The sequence below is a fragment of the Cibotium barometz genome, chromosome 32 (genome assembly GCF_041138505.1).
Source record: "Cibotium barometz isolate CiBa-2024 chromosome 32, ASM4113850v1, whole genome shotgun sequence".
Taxonomy (NCBI): Eukaryota; Viridiplantae; Streptophyta; class Polypodiopsida; order Cyatheales; family Cibotiaceae; genus Cibotium; species Cibotium barometz.
Window position 1 is genome coordinate 8728834 of NC_141077.1, and position 17679 is coordinate 8746512.

Genomic DNA, 17679 nt, shown 5'->3' on the forward strand with positions numbered 1-17679 from the left:
CCCGCCTACCCTCACGCAAGCTCCCCCTCCTCCGCCTGGCTCTCTTGCGCGCCCCAGTGCGCCAGCCCCCTGCTCCTCTCCTTCACGCCCCCCCTCCCTTCATCAGCGCCCCGCCCCCCTCCGCCAGCCGTCGCCCTCTCTTCCCCCCCACCCCCCCCCTTTGCTCGCTGCCCCCACCCCCCCCCCCCCCCCGGGTTTTGGGTTTTTGTTTGGTTTTTTTCTGCCCTCGCCACCTTATCCCCCCCTCCCCTTCTTTCTGTGTTTTTTTTCGTCCCTTGGGGTTTTTTTGCCTTCCGCCTTCCCCCTCCGCCCTTTGTGTGCAGCTCGGTTCTTGCAGGACTCTCCGCATTCGCTCCGCCTTCGACATAGCTTCAGACTTTGATGGAGGCTCCTCCCGCCCCACCTCAGAGGGACTCTCCCGCAGCCCCCTCGCCCGCCCCTGAGGATACCCCCATCAGGCTTTCTCTTTCGCCAGAAGAGGAAGCGAGCCTCGCCGCAGAGGTGGAACGCCTCCAAGCACATTCCACCATCTGCCGTATAGTGGCACTCGCCCCAGCAGAGGGGAGATCCGGGATCTTCTCCAGGCCCGCCTTCTTGCAGATGTCGGCAAGATCCTGGACGTTCAGCTACTGGGCCGTGGACACTACTAGATCGAGTTCGAGACAGCCCAGAGCGTGGCCAAGGTCCTTGCCATGAGTCCCCTTGACATCAGGGGCACTCGGGCAATCTTCATGGATTGATCAGAGAGTGGAGTTTTCGGGGCTCCCGAACCAGTGCTTTATCTGCAGGCAGGTCGGCCACCTGGCCAAGGCCTGCCCTCGCAGGAGACCCCGACCTTCACCGCAACAGCAGGCCCCCGATGGCCCGCCCACAGATGCGGCTCGGCAGGCAGCCTCCGGGGCACCTGCTCAGCCCACAGAGACCTCGGAGTAGTAGCCTGGTTAGGGGCGCCGTCGAGGGAGACAGCCCCAGCAGCACGCCCAGAGACCAATGCAGCAGCAGCCACAGTCTCAGCATCACTGGGTTCCCGTGAGGAACAGCTTTGCTCCATTACAGGAGGAGACCCCAGCGCCGACTGAGGACTAGGAGATGCCAGCACCCCCTCCTTCACCCCCACCCCCCCTCCCTCCCGCCTCGCTATCACCTTCGCCTCCTCCCGTCCCCGCTCCGGTTTGGGCAGCGGCTCCTTCTCCACCCCCTCCTCCCCCCCCCCCCCCCCCCCCCCCGCTCGCCTCAGCTCCCCGAGAGGCCCTGGCAGTTCCCTGGCGCTCACCTGCAGTCCGGCGGACACTGAGCACCGACCTTGCTCGAGCACCGCAGAGGAGACTTACCATGCCGATTCGGGCTTCACGGATATCCTCTATCCGCAGTCGGCTGAGTCGTCTCGACACTAGACAGCGCTCAGAGGCTTTTGATTATTCCTTCACACGGCTTTTTGGAGCGGAGGGCCCCCATGAGCCAACACCCATCAGTGTTCATGTAGTGATGCCTCCGGCCCAAGAGGAGGAGGCACTTGATTCAGCGGTGGCCTTCTCATTCCCTCTCTGTGGCCCTAGCGACCGGGAGTGGACTATGGATCTCGCTCTTAGCACTTTGAAGACTCAGGCAGTTGAGTTTTCCCACCATGTGAGCGATCTGGAGGTGACAGATGTGATAGGCCGACTATGGGAGTTGGCTCATTTTTTCTTTGATCCCGGGAGTGTGGATGCCTCCGGGATTCGGCATTTGGTGGTTCGCATAGTGGCAGACTTAGCACGCGACCCTAGATATGTATGCATACACGAGGTTGCTCTGTCTGAGCGGGAGGCAGTCGCCATGGGACACAGCCACTATCGCCTGGTCCGAGATTCTTGCAGCACACAGGGTGGTTCATGCTACCCAGATAGGATTCGTCAAGGAGCGTAGTATCCTTCACAACATTTTCACCTTCTGGGAGGCGACGGCCCGAGCTAGATTTCTCGGTGAGGACCTGGTCGTGATGCTTCTCGATTTTGAGAAGGCATACGATCGAGTCGATTGGAGTTTCTTAGAGGGCACGATGCTTCGCCTGGGCTTTGAGCCAGTTTGGATTCAAGGAGTGGCGGCTCTATATTCCACAGCTCGTAGCCAGGTGCTGATGGCAGGCGAACGGGGGCCGAGTTTTGAGTTGACCAGATCAGTTTGTCAGGGGTGTCCTCTCGCCCCGTTTCTTTTTCTTTTCTTTGCAGAGGCTATGAGCATGTATCTGACGGCAGAGGAGGTTGGTTTGAGAGGACTCCAGCTCCCAGTCCGAGGGGAGGACCTGCTCGATGCTGAGTTTGCTGATGACACGGGTTTCTTTTTGCATGGCCAGGAGGCCAATCTTCCGAGGGCAGAGCAGTCGCTGCAGGTTTTTAGTGCAGCCTCGGGAGCATTGATCAATTGGCGTAAGACAGTGGCCTTTTGGATCAGTAGCGCTCCCACTCCGGCATGGAGCCCACACCTGGGCTTTCGATGGATTCCTCCTGGCACAGCAGTGCGGTATTTGGGATGCCAGATTGGACTAGATTTGTCGCCTGAGCAGCAGATTGCCCCGCTTCTTCTGAGCATTCAAAGGAAGCTTTTGTATTGGAGTACAGCTCGGCTATCCTTGGCTGGGAGGGTGGTGGTGGCGAATCAGGTGCTTTTAAACTTTCTTTGGTCTGGGCGGGACGGTCAGTCAGCCCGGGCTAAGGTCGCTTGGGCAGTTATTACACTTCCGCTGGCCCAGGGGGGCTTGGGCATTATAGATCCAGTTGATCAAAATAGAGCTTTACTGGGGAAGCTTATTGTTCGGGGGCTGCTTCCAGGCGTTGAGCCTTGGAAAGAGCTTCTTTTGCAGTGGCTGCAGGCTCGGGCTCCTCCAGCAGGGGGCACTTGGGCACCGGAGATACGATGGATCTTCATAGAGATGAGGAGGACAGGCCTCAGTAGAGGATGGGAGGACAGATTTGCCTTGAGCATCCTGCGAACTTGGGAGTTGCTAAGACCGGGACTCTCTCAGAGACCTCCTTCTTGTGATGAGGAGCGGGCCAGACAGCCGCTCATCTGGAGCCCAGCGGTTCGCACAGAGCAGGGTCATATGCTGGGTTCTCGGCCTCGTCTAGCCTAGGGACCATTGGCGGCAGGCCCAGCACGTAGTTTTGGAGACTGGCAGGCCTTCTGCAGTCTCCCAGAGGAGATCCAGGTGGAGAGGCTGAGTCACTTCAGAGGGGGACTGATTATGAGGGAAGACATTCAGGAGGCACTCACAGAGGAGTGGTTCACGCCTCTCGAGCCAGTGGCCCCACGGTGGATGGGAGCCTTTACACAGTTGGAGATCTTGATTGCTGTCAGAGCTTGCACTGAGGATGGTAGATGCCTCTACTATGAGATCCAGGATGAGGGCAGACTTCAGAGAGTGGAGATGGAGTCGCCTTCCGTACGGTTGTTCGGTTCCGTACAGTCGTACAGGCGGATGATGACATGGCACTGTAGTTGATGGAGGCACTCTGAAATCAGCGACAACAATGAAAAACTCCATGATTTGGTTCATAGATGATGATGGAGAAGATGATATCCATGCTTCAACGAAGGTGGCAACGCGATGAAGAGGTTCTTCTTCAACTTGATGCTCAAGAGAGGCTCGTGCTTCTTTTATACTTGGGGAAGCCTTGCTTTTTGCCAAAAAGTAATGCTTTGCTTTGCTTTCGCCGTTTACTTTGCTTTTGGTCTTTTTAATAGTAAAGTAGTACTCAACTTCAGTCAAAAGTTCTTGTTTTGCTTTTCTAGCTTCAAGGCCTTGCTTTTTGGCCCTAAAGCTGCTTTTTCAAGCTTTTTGGTCCGGCTTAGTCTCCTCTTTCCAATGGTGCCCTTTGCTCGTGGTCAACCCTATTTGACTTTTTGCTTTCTCCTCCTTTTTGACCAAGAATGGTTCTTTTTCTTAATCAAACCTTAAGGACCTTGTTCCCATGTCTTCTTCCACCTGTCTGGAGTCCGGGAATGGGTTTCATCATGTGAAATAGAGCTAGGAGGGACAAATAGTTACATGGGAAGTCTTGGAGACCATGTATCAGGCCAAGAATGAGACCAAAGTTGCCTTCTTGAAGAAAGAGCTTGAAAACTTAGACATGAAAGAACATCACAGTATGGCTAATCATCTAACTAAGATCTAGGATCTTAGAGAGCAATTGCTCAATATAGATGAAGTCGTACAGGAAAAAGAACTTGTATCCAGGACATTGAATTCATTGCCAAAGTCGTACCTCAACTTCCACACTTTTCTCACCTTGTCATTGAGGGGAAACCCTCAACCCCTATTGTTTGAGGAGTTGGTTGGTTTGCTATCACAGGAGGAACAAACGCGGAAGAATAAGTCTTCCATGGCACATGGCACTGATCAAGCTTTAGTTGCCCATGATAAGGGCAAGGGAAAAGCAAAGAGTGGCTATCAACCCAAGGCTAATTATGGACAGCTATCAAACAAAGGCAAAAGTGATGCAAATCAGCCCAAGAAGAAGGGCAAGTGTCGCTACTGCAAGAAACCAGGGCACTACATTAGTGAGTGCAGGAAGAGACAGGCTAAAGAGAAGAAAAAGGAATCAAGTTTGTCAATGGACTCTTCTGGTATGCCTGCAGCAAAGACTGAGGATTCAGCTCACTTTGTGCAGGATGATCGGGCATTCTTAATAGTTATGGTGCATCACAAGAGCAATGTGAATGAGAAACAAGTCATTTGGTACTTTGACAATGGGGCTTCTAGACACATTACATCAAAGAAGGATTTGTTCATGTCATTGAGAGCTGCCCCAATAGGGAAGAAGGTCACATGTGCAAAAAATTCTTCATATCCAGTGCATGGCATTGGTGAGATTATGCTCACAATTGCAGATGGTTTAGAGCTATGCATTTCGGATGCGTTGTATGTGCTTGGAATCAAACAGAATTTGCTGTCAGTCTCCTCTTTTGCTCAAAGAGGCTATGCTGTGAACTTTGAGGATGACAAATGCACAGTGAGAAATAGAGAGGAAGACTATGCTATTATCACTTCCAGCACATTGTACCAAGGCTTGTATCATTTGGACACATATAAGAAGAATGGACAGGATGCATGTTTGGCCGCCACTTATACTTCTGCCATGCAAGAGGCAGTGTTATGGCATGCCAGGTTTGGGCATGTAAATTTTGGGCGTTTGATGTTGCTCCAGAGGCATAAAATGGTGCAAAGTATGCCACATGTTGAGCTGCCATCTAAACATGTATGTGTAGGGTGCATTTTGGGCAAGATGCACAGAGATTTGCTCGAGTTTACCCTTTGAGGGCAAAGTTTGAAGTCTTCATGTGTTTTCAGCATTTTGTTGCTAAAGCTGAAAATGAGATAGGTTGCAAAGTACAAACCCTCCGCTCAGATCAAGGGAGGGAATGCATTTAAGGCATATTTGGCAGAAAGAGGCATAAAGCAAAATGGTGTAGCAGAAAGGAAGAACATGTCATTGATGGAGATGGCAAGATGTATGGTTAAGGGCAAGAATTTGCCTCACAAATTCTGGATGGAGGCAATTATGTGTGCTACACATGTTTTGAACAAGTGCCCTATGAAGGCTTTGTAGAACATCACTCCTTTTGAGGCCTGGTATGATGGGAAACCTACAGTTTGACTATCTCAGAATTTTTGGTTGCCTTGCATATGCTCATGTGCCTTCATAACTTAGAGACAAGTTAGATGACAAGGTAGTCAAATCATAGTCATAAGAAACAGTCGTTTCAATCCCTAGAAATGTGTTTCTCCGTTTTAGGACCTCATCTCGTTTCCCAAGTGATATTGTCACGGGAAATGGCCATTTCCACCCCTAAAAACTCGTTTCCTCGTTTCCATTCCTCAAACGTTTCCGTTCCTGTTTCTCGTTTCTTGTGGCTATGAGACAAATGCATATTTGTGGGCTACCGCAACGGTAGCAAGGGATACCGTCTCTACAATCCATGCAATCAAAAGATGTTTTATAGTAGAGATGTTGTATTTGCTGAAAATTCAGCACAGCCACTTTTGCAGAGTTTAGAAAAAAAACTTTGAAAATGGTCCACGGGATATGTTTGAGGGGCTGATTCCATTGGGCATAGATGGAACATCAGACCAACCGCTAGAAATGCATATTGGACAGCCTATGGGTACTGAAAACCAGCCCCCAAATAAGCCTATTACTCCTCATGTTGTACAAGAAGCTGTTCAGGAAGAGTAGACATCCATGCAAGAAGCTAGAACAGTGCCTCGTTGGCTGGTTTGTACTTTGCAAGAGAAAAATTTCAGCTCCTCTACCGGGAAGGACATGGTCTGGCTCTAGAAGTGCTCAACAGCAGGCAAATGTATTATGCATGAGTGATGAAGATGAGCCATATTCATTTGAAGAGGCTCAAGAGAATGAGCATTGGATGCAAGCCATGCAATCAAAGATGGATGCTATCCATAAGAACAACACTTGGGATTTGGTTGACTTGCCTCCAGGCAAGAAACCCATTGGCACAAAATGGGTGTGCAAAGTCAAAGAAATCTGATGGTACTATTGACACGTACAAGGCCCGTCTTGTGGCCAAAGGTTATGCTCAACAACAAGGCATAGACTATGATGAGACTTTTGCACCTGCTTCTTGGCTTACGATTATTAGATGTGTTGTTGCATTGGCTGCCCATCATGGATGGAAAGTGCATCAATTGGATATAAAAACAGCTTTTCTTAATGGGGACCTGCAGGAAGAAGTTTATGTAAGTCAGCCTATTGGATTTGTGATGCATGGTCAAGAAGGCAAAGTGTGCAAGCTCCGCACGGCACAAAGCACTTTATGGTCTCAAACAAGCTCCAAGAGCATGGTATGAGAAAATTCATGCATACCAACCAAGGATTCAACAATAGTCCAACTGAGAGCACCCTCTATGTCAAAGAGAACCATGGTATTTTGATTATGCTCAGACTCTATGTGCATGACATGCTTTTGACCGGAAGCTATATTAAAGACCTCATTTGAAATGTCGAATTTGGGTTTATTGCACTATTACTTAGGCATACAATTTGTGCAGATGAAAGAAGGCATTTTTATACAATCCAAATACATACAAAAACTCCTACAGATGAATGAAGGCATTTTTATACTTCAATCCAAATACATACAAAAACTCCTGCATAAGTTAGGCTTCCAAGATTGTAAGCCTATTTCTACACTTGTAGAACCAAGGCTCAAATTGAGCATGTATGATGCAAGAGAGCCTTATGACATGAGCCTGTATAGCCAAGCAGTGGGCTGCCTCATATACTTGTGCAATACATGTCCAAATATTCAGTTTGGTGTGTCCCAATCAAGCAAATTCATGCACAGGCTAGGGACAAAGCATTGGCAAGCTGTGAAACACCTTTTTCTTTATCTTCAGAGCACCCAAGATCTTGGATTGTTCTATCCCAAGGGGACACTTTGCAGCTCCATGCATACAGTGATTCAGACTAGGCTGGTGATTATGACACTCGACAATCTACCAATGGGAATTGTATTTTTATGGGCAATTCATGCATATCATGGTTAAGTAAAAAGCAACCCACTATTGCCACATCTACCTGTGAAGCTGAGTACAGGGCAGCGTTCACTACTACGATAGATTGCGTATGGCTAAGAAGGTTACTTGCAGATCTTCATGAGTGTCAGCAGACACCCACCACCATACTCACTGACAATCAGAGTCACAAACGGGTGCGTAGTTATACAAAAGTTAGTACTGAAATCATAAGATTATCATCCTTTGATCATTGCCATATCCCACATACATAGCCATAACAAGTGATTATACAATCCGGAAACACTGAAAAGAAATGATACTGCACTAGGGACCAAAAGATGGGCTGGTCCCCCCCCCCCCCCCCCCCCCCCCCCCCCCTTTTCTTTATCTTCACAGCACCCAAGATCTTGGATTGTTCTATCCCAAGGGGACACTTTGCAGTTCCATGCATACAGTGATTCAGACTAGGCTGGTGATTATGACACTTGATAATCTACCAATGGGAATTGTATTTTTATGGGCAATTCATGCATATCATAGTTAAGTAAAAAGCAACCCACTATTGCCACATCTACCTGTGAAGCTGAGTACAGGGCAGCCTTCACTACTACGATAGATTGCGTATGGCTAAGAAGGTTACTTGCAGATCTTCATGAGTGTCAGCAGACACCCACCACCATACTCACTGACAATCAGAGTCACAAACGGGTGCGTAGTTATACAAAAGTTAGTACTGAAATCATAAGATTATCATCCTTTGATCATTGCCATATCCCACATACATAGCCATAACAAGTGATTATACAATCCGGAAACACTGAAAAGAAATGATACTGCACTAGGGACCAAAAGATGGGCTGGTCCCCCCCCCCCCCCCCACCCCCCCCTTGAAGGATATGTATTGCCTTAAGGGAGTAAGAATTTCACAAGTACATAAAACGGGTGGCTTGGCCCAACCATACACCATCGTTTCTTCCAAAATCATTGAACACCGTTTCTTCCAAAATGATTGAACATGAAAACAATTCACAAAAACTATACTTGCCCATGAGTAGCCCAACTACAAGCTAGCAATATGGTGTCCCCAGCACCCTTCAAAAAGATTGCCCAGCAGCCCCGATTTTTGCAAATGTATCTTAGTGGCTGAAAATCAGCCTTTGGAGAATGCCCAACACTTCCCAAGGGTTCTCCCGCATAGAAATAGTAGCAACCAAAGCCAAGATGATTCTTCCACAGCTTCAATCTTTGGGAGTAGTCTTCTTCTTCCTCTTCTTCTACCTTGAATGGAGACTTTCAATCAGAATTCAGGCAGCTTCTTAGTGTTTTGGAGAGAGTGTATGGCTGGAAAAATACTCTATACTAAGTGCACTAGATAGAGCAATAAACAAAGGCCAAGAAGTGTGTTGAAATGAGGCTGGAAATCTGAATTTATAGAGTTGTATTCAGCCTAGAAGGAGGTGCCTAGATGAAAAGAAGAGTGGAGCTTATTGCTCATGAAAAGTTGTGGTAGGGAGAGGTTTGAGCTAGACTTTTGGATCAACAAGAATGGCTACAATTGAAAGAGCAACTCGTGTAGCTAAAAGATGAGAAAAAGTTTACTTTACATTCTTTTCTTTTGAGTTAACTTGCATGATTTTCTTTTGGGAAAAAGTAAGCATGCATGATTTTCTTTTGGGAAAAAGTAAGCATGCATGATTTACTTTCAAGTAAAATGAACTTGCATGGCACATTTTTAGGTGCATGAAAAGATAAAGCATTGCATGATGCATGCATGTAGCTGGAAAAGCTTGCATGTCGCATGCATGGGGGTTTCTGCATGCATGGGGATTTCTAGCTATGCATGTCACATGCATGGGGGTTTCTGACCATGCATGTTGCATGTATGGGGGTTTCTCATCATGGAGAAGAAGATTATCAACCATACTTAGCTAATTGTCATGCAAAAAACACGCATAAGAGTGGGCTGCCTTCAAAATATCAATTATTCCTGTACAAATCCATCAATACAAGTTAACTAAAGACAGATTATACAACATACTAACCCATGGGTGCAATCCAGGCATCCCCAAATCCATGAGCTTCTCATGCAATAAAATCCAGGCATTGTCCAGGCAAACAAAACAATACACACAAATAAAAATAAGCCATGCATACAGATGTATGCATTTTACACACATATTTTGAAAGAAACCCTATCTATTTACATGTACTTGAAATTTACAAAAGCTATGGCATTTGGCTCTCCAAGATCCATCAAATGTCCATGGCATTATGTATTACATTTGGTACCACTTTGTTGTATTTCGATATTGTGGAGTCAACCCCCAAGCTCCACACATTCTATGCTATCATCTTTGTGTGAGCATCAATCACCATCTCTCTCTTGAGAGTGCTTGCTGATGTTCATTCTCTGTGTGTCTTTGTCTGTGTGCAGCCCTAACCCTAACAATGCCTAGGTCATTTGGGTGCTCCCTAGGTTGGGCCCCGGGCACATTTAATAAGTGTCCACTCCAGAGGTTATAACATTACAAAGCAATTTTAATAAAAATAACAAGATTTTGGACAAGCCACAAAAAAACGTAAGAATACAAGGCACTCGCACCGTTCACGAGTAGGGGATCCCAACCCCGTGAACTCAACATTAATAGCAAGCACACACACGAATACAGATCGCGCAAAAACAATGTCACGCACGCGAACATGTGTGCATGTGCACTTGATTTATGGACAAATCTCCCAGTTATGGAACATGTAACACTGGCATTTCCGAGCACGAATCTGGCACATCGAAAAGCACAAAACTGGGACCTAGAACACTCGAATCCACACACTGGCCACATTTGGACACGAGAAACTGGCCACATTTGGGCACGAGAAATAGAGGAAAACCATGTAAGTGGCCGAATGGTGACATCCCCAAAAGCGTCGAGGTACACCTAAAGAAGCTGTGGATCACTTTGCATAGATGGGAAGATAGTTTTTAAACTTCACAAGGTATCACCTGAAAAGCTTCCCTCCAGCTAGCTTTCTCTCCATGTGGAAAACTATCTGCTCTATTTGAAGTATCTCTTCTAGTTTATTGACTTCTAGCAGGTCTTCCGTGAGAGGCTCTTTCGGGTCCGGCCCCACATACTTCCGCAACAAACTCGCATGAAAAGCATTGTGAATCTTCCAATGATCAGGTAATGCCAACTTGAAGGCAACTTCATTGATATGCTTGATCACTTAAAAGAGACCATAATAGATGGTAGAGAGCGTAGGATATGCTCAATCTTTCCTTGGCCTCTTGCAAAGTCTTGCTTTCTCAAATTTCAACAATACCCAATCTCCTTCTTTGATGTCCAATTGCCTTCTATTGTTGTCAACAACTTTTTATACTTATCTTGAGATCTAGCAATTACTGTCCATACTTGGATAAAGGCTACATCAAGATCTCTTACATACTTATGAACAGGAAAGATCTCATCCTTAGTGCGAATGATGGGAGGTAGAACCTTGCCATAAACAATCTCAAATGAGGCCTTCCATGTGGATGTATGTATCGTGTTGTATGCAAACTCTACAAGCAGTAGATACTTCTCCCATGTTGTCTTTTGATCTGTAGCATAGCGTTTGAGAAGATCTAACACGACTGAATTTGCAGCTTCACTTTGGCCATCAGTTTGGGGATGATAAGCTAATGAGAACTCCTACTTGGTCTCCATGTTATCAAAGAGAGCCCTCCAATCCCCCACAATGGACTTCAGCGTACCATGATGTTTGCACACTTGTGCAAGGAAGACCTTCACAATATGTTCGGGTTTTATGGTATTCTTGACCGGCAAGAAGAGTACTTGTTTACTAAACTTGTCCACGATTATCCAACTGACATCATTACCCTATTGGGTCCTTGGCAAATCCATTAGGAAGTCCAGAGCTATGCTTTCCCATGGCTGTGAAGGAATGGGACATGGCTGAAGCAAACCTAGAGCTTTCTGCTAATCAAATTTCACCTTTTGACAGGTGATACATTCACGCACATATGCCTCTATGTCCTTGCGCATACCTGGCCAAAAGAAATAGCGCTCAAGCCTCAATCATGCGCATACTAGGCAGTACACCTCTATGACCAGCATAAGGAGGAGCACGGCATTCATTCATAACCTTTAGCCTCATGTCAGATACGACATATAGGCAATTATCCTTCATGAGATATCCTTCTTTGATCGCATAAGATGTACGCGCATGACCAGCCATCAAATCAGTCCATAAATGTCCAAAATCAGCATCTTGGTGATACAAATTATACATGGCAGTTAAGTCCCTATGTGAGGCAATCGAAACTGCAACCACATATGGTCTCCTGGACAATGCATTTGCCACCAGATTCTTCTTTCCTAGAGTGTGTACAATCTGAAAATGAAACATAGAGAGGAAATTTACCATCCTCAATTGTTTCTCACAAAAAGTTTTGTTTACGTGAGGAAGTATCACAAACTTTGGTGATCTATCTTCACTATAAAATTAGCCCCAAGTAGATAATGTTTCCAAATTTTCAAGGCATGAATTACAACCAAAAGTTATTTCTCATAGACATCCAAGTGAACCTCGGCATCATGCAATCGTCGGCTCTCATAAGCTACAGCATGACCCTCTTGATTTAGGACAGCTCCAATGCAGTCCCTACACATCGCATTCTACACTGAATGGTTTATGCAAGTCTCGAATGATCAACATTGGCCCATCTATGATTGCATCCTTGAGATGATGAAAGGCATCCTTCTCATTGTCAGTCCATTTGAACGATACCCACTTCTTATTCAACTCATGTAACGATGACGCAATAAAAGCAAAGTGCCTTATGAATCACTTGAAATATGAGCATAGACTAAGAAAACTTCGAACCTTGTGTACATTAGATAACTCTAGCCAACTCTGGATTGTATCAATCTTTGTTGGGTCCATACGGACACCATTTTTTAAAACAATATGACCCAAATAGTGTACCTCTGAAAAGAAAGAATTCACTCTTCTTGGCATTAATGAAGAGTTTGTGCTTTCATAGCTCATCAAAGACAATGACCAAATGAGCTCGATGTTCTTCCTCATTCTTGGAGAACACTAAGATGTCATCGAAAAAGACACATGTGAATTTCAAATGTTAGCAGAAAATTCGATCCATCATTCTATTGAATGTTACCGAGGCATTTGTAAAACCGAAAGGCATGACCAAATACTCATAGAAACCAAAAGCTGTCCGAAATGTCATCTGATGTACATCCTGGGATACTACACGCACTTGGCGATACCCACTCTTCAAATCAATACGACTAAAGCATGCCAATCCATCCAACTTATCAAATGCGTGGAATAGGAAATCTATTTTTAATTATGAGCTTGTTTAAAGCCCTATAATCTACACACATACGGAAGGAGTCATCCTTCTTTTGTACTAGAAGCATGGAAGAATAGAATGGTGAAGAGCTCAATTGAACCAAACCCTTCTCCAAAAGCTCATTAACTTGCTTCATAATCCCCTCTTGTTGTGCGGCACTCACACGATATGCGGGTCTGTTAGGTGAAGAACTACCTGGCACAAGATCTATGTGATAATCCTCTGGTCTTTCTGGCGGTAGCTCCACTGGCAATGTGTCAGCAAAACAATATTTAAAATCATTTAGAAATTTAAGCCTATCCTGTAGAGTATCTACATGAACATTGCTATGTTCTACATTATCTCGAACAAAAACCAAGTCCGCAAAAAGACTCTTTTTCATTACTTTATTAATCTGGATGTGGGATACAGTTGGCATTGAATCCCTTCCTTGTCGGCAACAATAACATGCTCACGGCCCTTGTGCATAAAAGTAATCTTATTTGTCTTGTAGTCCTTGAAGGACTCAAGAGAGTGATGCCATGGTTTACCAGGTAACACATCACATCCATTGAGTGGAGCAACCAAGAAATGCTCATGGTCAAGATATCCCTGAATATGCGCACGTAACTTTCCAATAAGAGGAGTAACCTGCACCTCCTTTCCCACAAAGGCAAATTCTACTTCAATTTGGGGTCCCATGTCCCCAACCTCAATGCCCAATGAGGCTGCCATATGTGTAGAGATGAAGTTGTCCGTGCCACAATCATCAAACATGAAAAGAGCGGGATGATCCTTAATTTGGCCCCATGCTTTGCATACAACCCTCTCTTTAATTGTCATGCCCTATATTTCCTTGTACATATGGAACTGCATGTACATTTACTTTTGATTACTTATCCTCCTCTTTCTTTTTGCATTGCGGGCAATCCCTAAACATGTAGTCTTTACTCCCACAAGAAAAGCACCTACCCTCTCTTGAATATTGTTCTCGTTGCTCTCGAGTGATCCCAAACATGTGCCTCTTGATAGGTGCAGCTTGCCTCTTTCTATTCTTTGCAGACGTGATGTCATACTTCTTAAAAGCCGCAAGCACGGGACTGCAGGACCTGCATCTGCCCGTGTATTGTAGGAGCAACCTTTTGGATTCAGAGTATGCTAATGACTATGCCGTGTATATAGAGGACCATCTTTGGTAGGAGGATGTTCAGCTTTCCTGCCAATTTTACCCTCTTTAAAGTCCCTTTTTAGTGGCTATCCACCTTTCTACGGGTTTGGGACAACCCTCTATTTTGCTTTGTAACCACGGCTATCCCTCTCAAATTGCTTGATCTTCAACTCCAGTTGCTTGGTAGACAATGCGTAAGCTATAAGCTAATATAAGGTGTGGTTTGGATGCAATTCCAACCCCGATTGGTACACCGGATGAAGACTCGACTCAAACTTTCACTTCTACTCAGCTTCTCCAATATACATAAATGGGGAATGAACCTTCCAAAATTTAGCAACATATGATTTGACCGCCTCATTGTCCTGTTGTTCAAGCTTGTCCCACTTCAACTGCATTTGGAGGTAGGAATTGAGCATGAAATTTCTCCTTGAACTCCTCCCAAGTGGCAATAGGAGTTCTTGAGAGCTTTTTTGAGATCCACCAATGAGCAGCTATCCCCTTAAGGAACATGCTTACATGCCTTATTTTTTTTACTTTTTGAAAAAAGCCTCGTCACTTCACTGAATGTGATATCAAACTGGGCAACAAAAGCCATCACCTTCAAAGCCTCATACTCCCCATGGTAAGCTTCAAACTTGACGGATTTGTCACCTGCATTAAAGTCCTTGAGCCTTCTTGTATTAGGCTCTTGCTCTTCTCTTTTCCTCTTACCCCTATCTGATGGCGCAGCCCTAGATGCATGGGCATCCTACACATTATGGCAAGACACGAGGCACGGTGGCAAATGCCCTCTAAATTGGCAGCCTTGGCAACGATGGCCTACCTGCATGCACAGATACATCTCTTCCTGCATCACCACGCTCACGGGCATACTCTTTGGCATGAGTACCATGAGCTGAATTTTCATCATATTCATCACCTGTATGATGAGAAAATTTCAGCCCATGTGTGGTTTCTCCACTAGCCAATTCTATGGGCCAAGTACTATGTCCTGCATGTGCATAACCACCTAGCTGTCCACCCTCTTTGGCATAAGCATGTCTCTCTTCCCTTGCATTAAGTGGTGAAGAAGCATGGCAAGAAGTCACCAAAGATTCTTCTCACTGTACAAAAGATTTAATCTTGCAAGAAATGGCAGGCTTTTTTAACTTAAGCCACGGGAGATGCCGGATTATCCATATACAAATGCCATAATGTGACATGTGAGAGATGAGACCGTAGCAATCACAACCTTAGTCTATACTTAACTGCACTTAATGATGTTTAAGAGACAAACAGATATGTGTCAATGCAATGCAGCTATATTAGATGAATGAAAGATGTTACAATGATGATCCAAATGGATCTGTAATGCTGAATATGCTGCCTATATGCTGAATATGCGGGTTGAACTGTTGTCCACTCTTTCCCTTGTCTCCTCGAAGGAAACGCTGAAGGGAGCTTTGGGAACAGAGGCTGAATACTGATGAATGATGAAACGCAGACCTGAATGGCTGATTCTGGACTGTATGCTGCTGAATATGATGCTGAGGGAGATGCGTTTGCTGAATATGATGCTGAGGGAGATGCGTTTGCTGACTACAACTGCTGAGGATGATGCGTTAACTGTAGATGATGTTGAGAGTGATGCGTTAACTTATTTGCTGCTGATGATGAGGGCTGATGCTGATATGCTGAAACGCTGCTGATCCAGATGGAGGATGCGCTTCACTCTGATGAGCCCTTTGATGACTGAATGGATGAGGTGCTGAATGCTGAATGGATGAGGTGCTGAATATATATGTGGGTGAGAGGGCTGGTCGGCCAGATGGCTGCAGTCGGCCAGTTCATGTCTCCATAAAATACCAATATAACCAGTCGGCTGCCTCATAAATGCCTAAAAATGCCTGTAAAATGTTGATTAAATGCCTGATAATATCTATGATGCTAATGATGCCATATGATGATGCCATGTCACTGTACACCTGACTGGTGTGCACGTGACATTCCCCGCTGCTAAACTGTTGCTGGGTGATAAACCTGGCAACCTTCGACTCTTCTGCGATCCTTCTCCTCCGAACCACTGCCCCCTTCTGTCTTCTGCTGGGACTGAGGCCGTCTGTAGGAGTGAAATCCTTGAGCCAAGACGCTATGTACTGCGGGAACTGAATGGCAAATACCTGAGTCACCCCTGACCTGTTCCTGGAAACCTTTCACCTACCATCTCCGTCGTACCTGAAGCTCTGAACCTCCTGAGGCGATGTTGGAGCAAACTTCCGTCTTCTGTGGAAGAGAAACTCCCTGCTGCCAGTTGAAGCCAAAACTTATGTGCTCCTTTGATGATGGATGTCCTTCTTCCCTGAGAGTTCATGGGCAACATGTATGCAAGACTGACTGCTAAGATGACTGCTAAGATAACTGCTATGCAAACCATGTGCAACCCTAAATACTGTGCAAGAATGCAGATGGATGGGTTACTGATGCAGACCTAAGGGAAAATCCCTAAGGGTGGCTTGCAAAATTTTCAGAACTGGGTTTAACTGTGCGGAAGCGATAAAAATGATGACTGACTGAATGACTGCTGGAATGAACATGCTCTAAGGCTGGTTACCTTGTAACGCTCTGATACCAATGTGACATGTGAGAGATGAGACCGTAGTAATCACAACCTTAGTCTATACTTAACTGCACTTAATGATGTTTAAGAGACGAACAGATATGTGTCAATGCAATGCAGCTATATTAGATGAATGAAAGATGTTACAATGATGATCCAAATGGATCTGTAATGCTGAATATGCTGCCTATATGCTGAATATGCGGGCTGAACTGCTGTCCACTCTTTCCCTTGTCTCCTGGAAGGAAACGCTGAAGGGAGCTTTGGGAACAGAGGCTGAATACTGATGAATGATGAAACGCAGACCTGAATGGCTGATTCTGGACTGTATGCTGCTGCGTTTGCTGAATATGATGCTGAGGGAGATGCGTTTGCTGACTACAACTGCTGAGGATGATGCGTTAACTGTAGATGATGTTGAGAGTGATGCGTTAACTTATTTGCTGCTGCTGATGATGAGGGCTGATGCTGATATGCTGAAACGCTGCTGATCCAGATGGAGGATGCGCTTCACTCTGATGAGCCCTTTGATGACTGAATGGATGAGGTGCTGAATGCTGAATGGATGAGGTGCTGAATATATATGTGGGTGAGAGGGCTGGTCGGCCAGATGGCTGCAGTCGGCCAGTTCATGTCTCCATAAAATACCAATATAACCAGTCGGCTGCCTCATAAATGCCTAAAAATGCCTGTAAAATGCTGATTAAATGCCTGATAATATCTATGATGCTAATGATGCCATATGATGATGCCATGTCACTGTACACCTGACTGGTGTGCACGTGACACATAACATAGCCCAACACAAGGCAACCATAAAATTCAGGTCACATGTAGAAATGCCGAGCCAAGAATATAAACCATATACCTCCGTGTGGGTACTAATTCTTCCCCCAAAACCACGGGTCTTCATGCAATAGAGCTAATACAATAAGTACAACTCTCCATTCAGCCGGTACAATAAGTACAATGGTTGGTACAGCAAGTACAATGGCTAGGACAACAAGTACAAAGGCTGGAACAAGGGCTAGTACAGCTAGTACATT

General features: G+C 45.6%; 1 protein-coding gene across 5 annotated transcripts in view; it reads right to left on the reverse strand.

Annotated features, from left to right (window-relative positions):
* The window catches only part of LOC147619781 (serine/arginine-rich SC35-like splicing factor SCL30A), a 99902-nt gene that overhangs the window by 19260 nt on the left and 62963 nt on the right, over positions 1-17679 (reverse strand). The window lies entirely within an intron of this gene.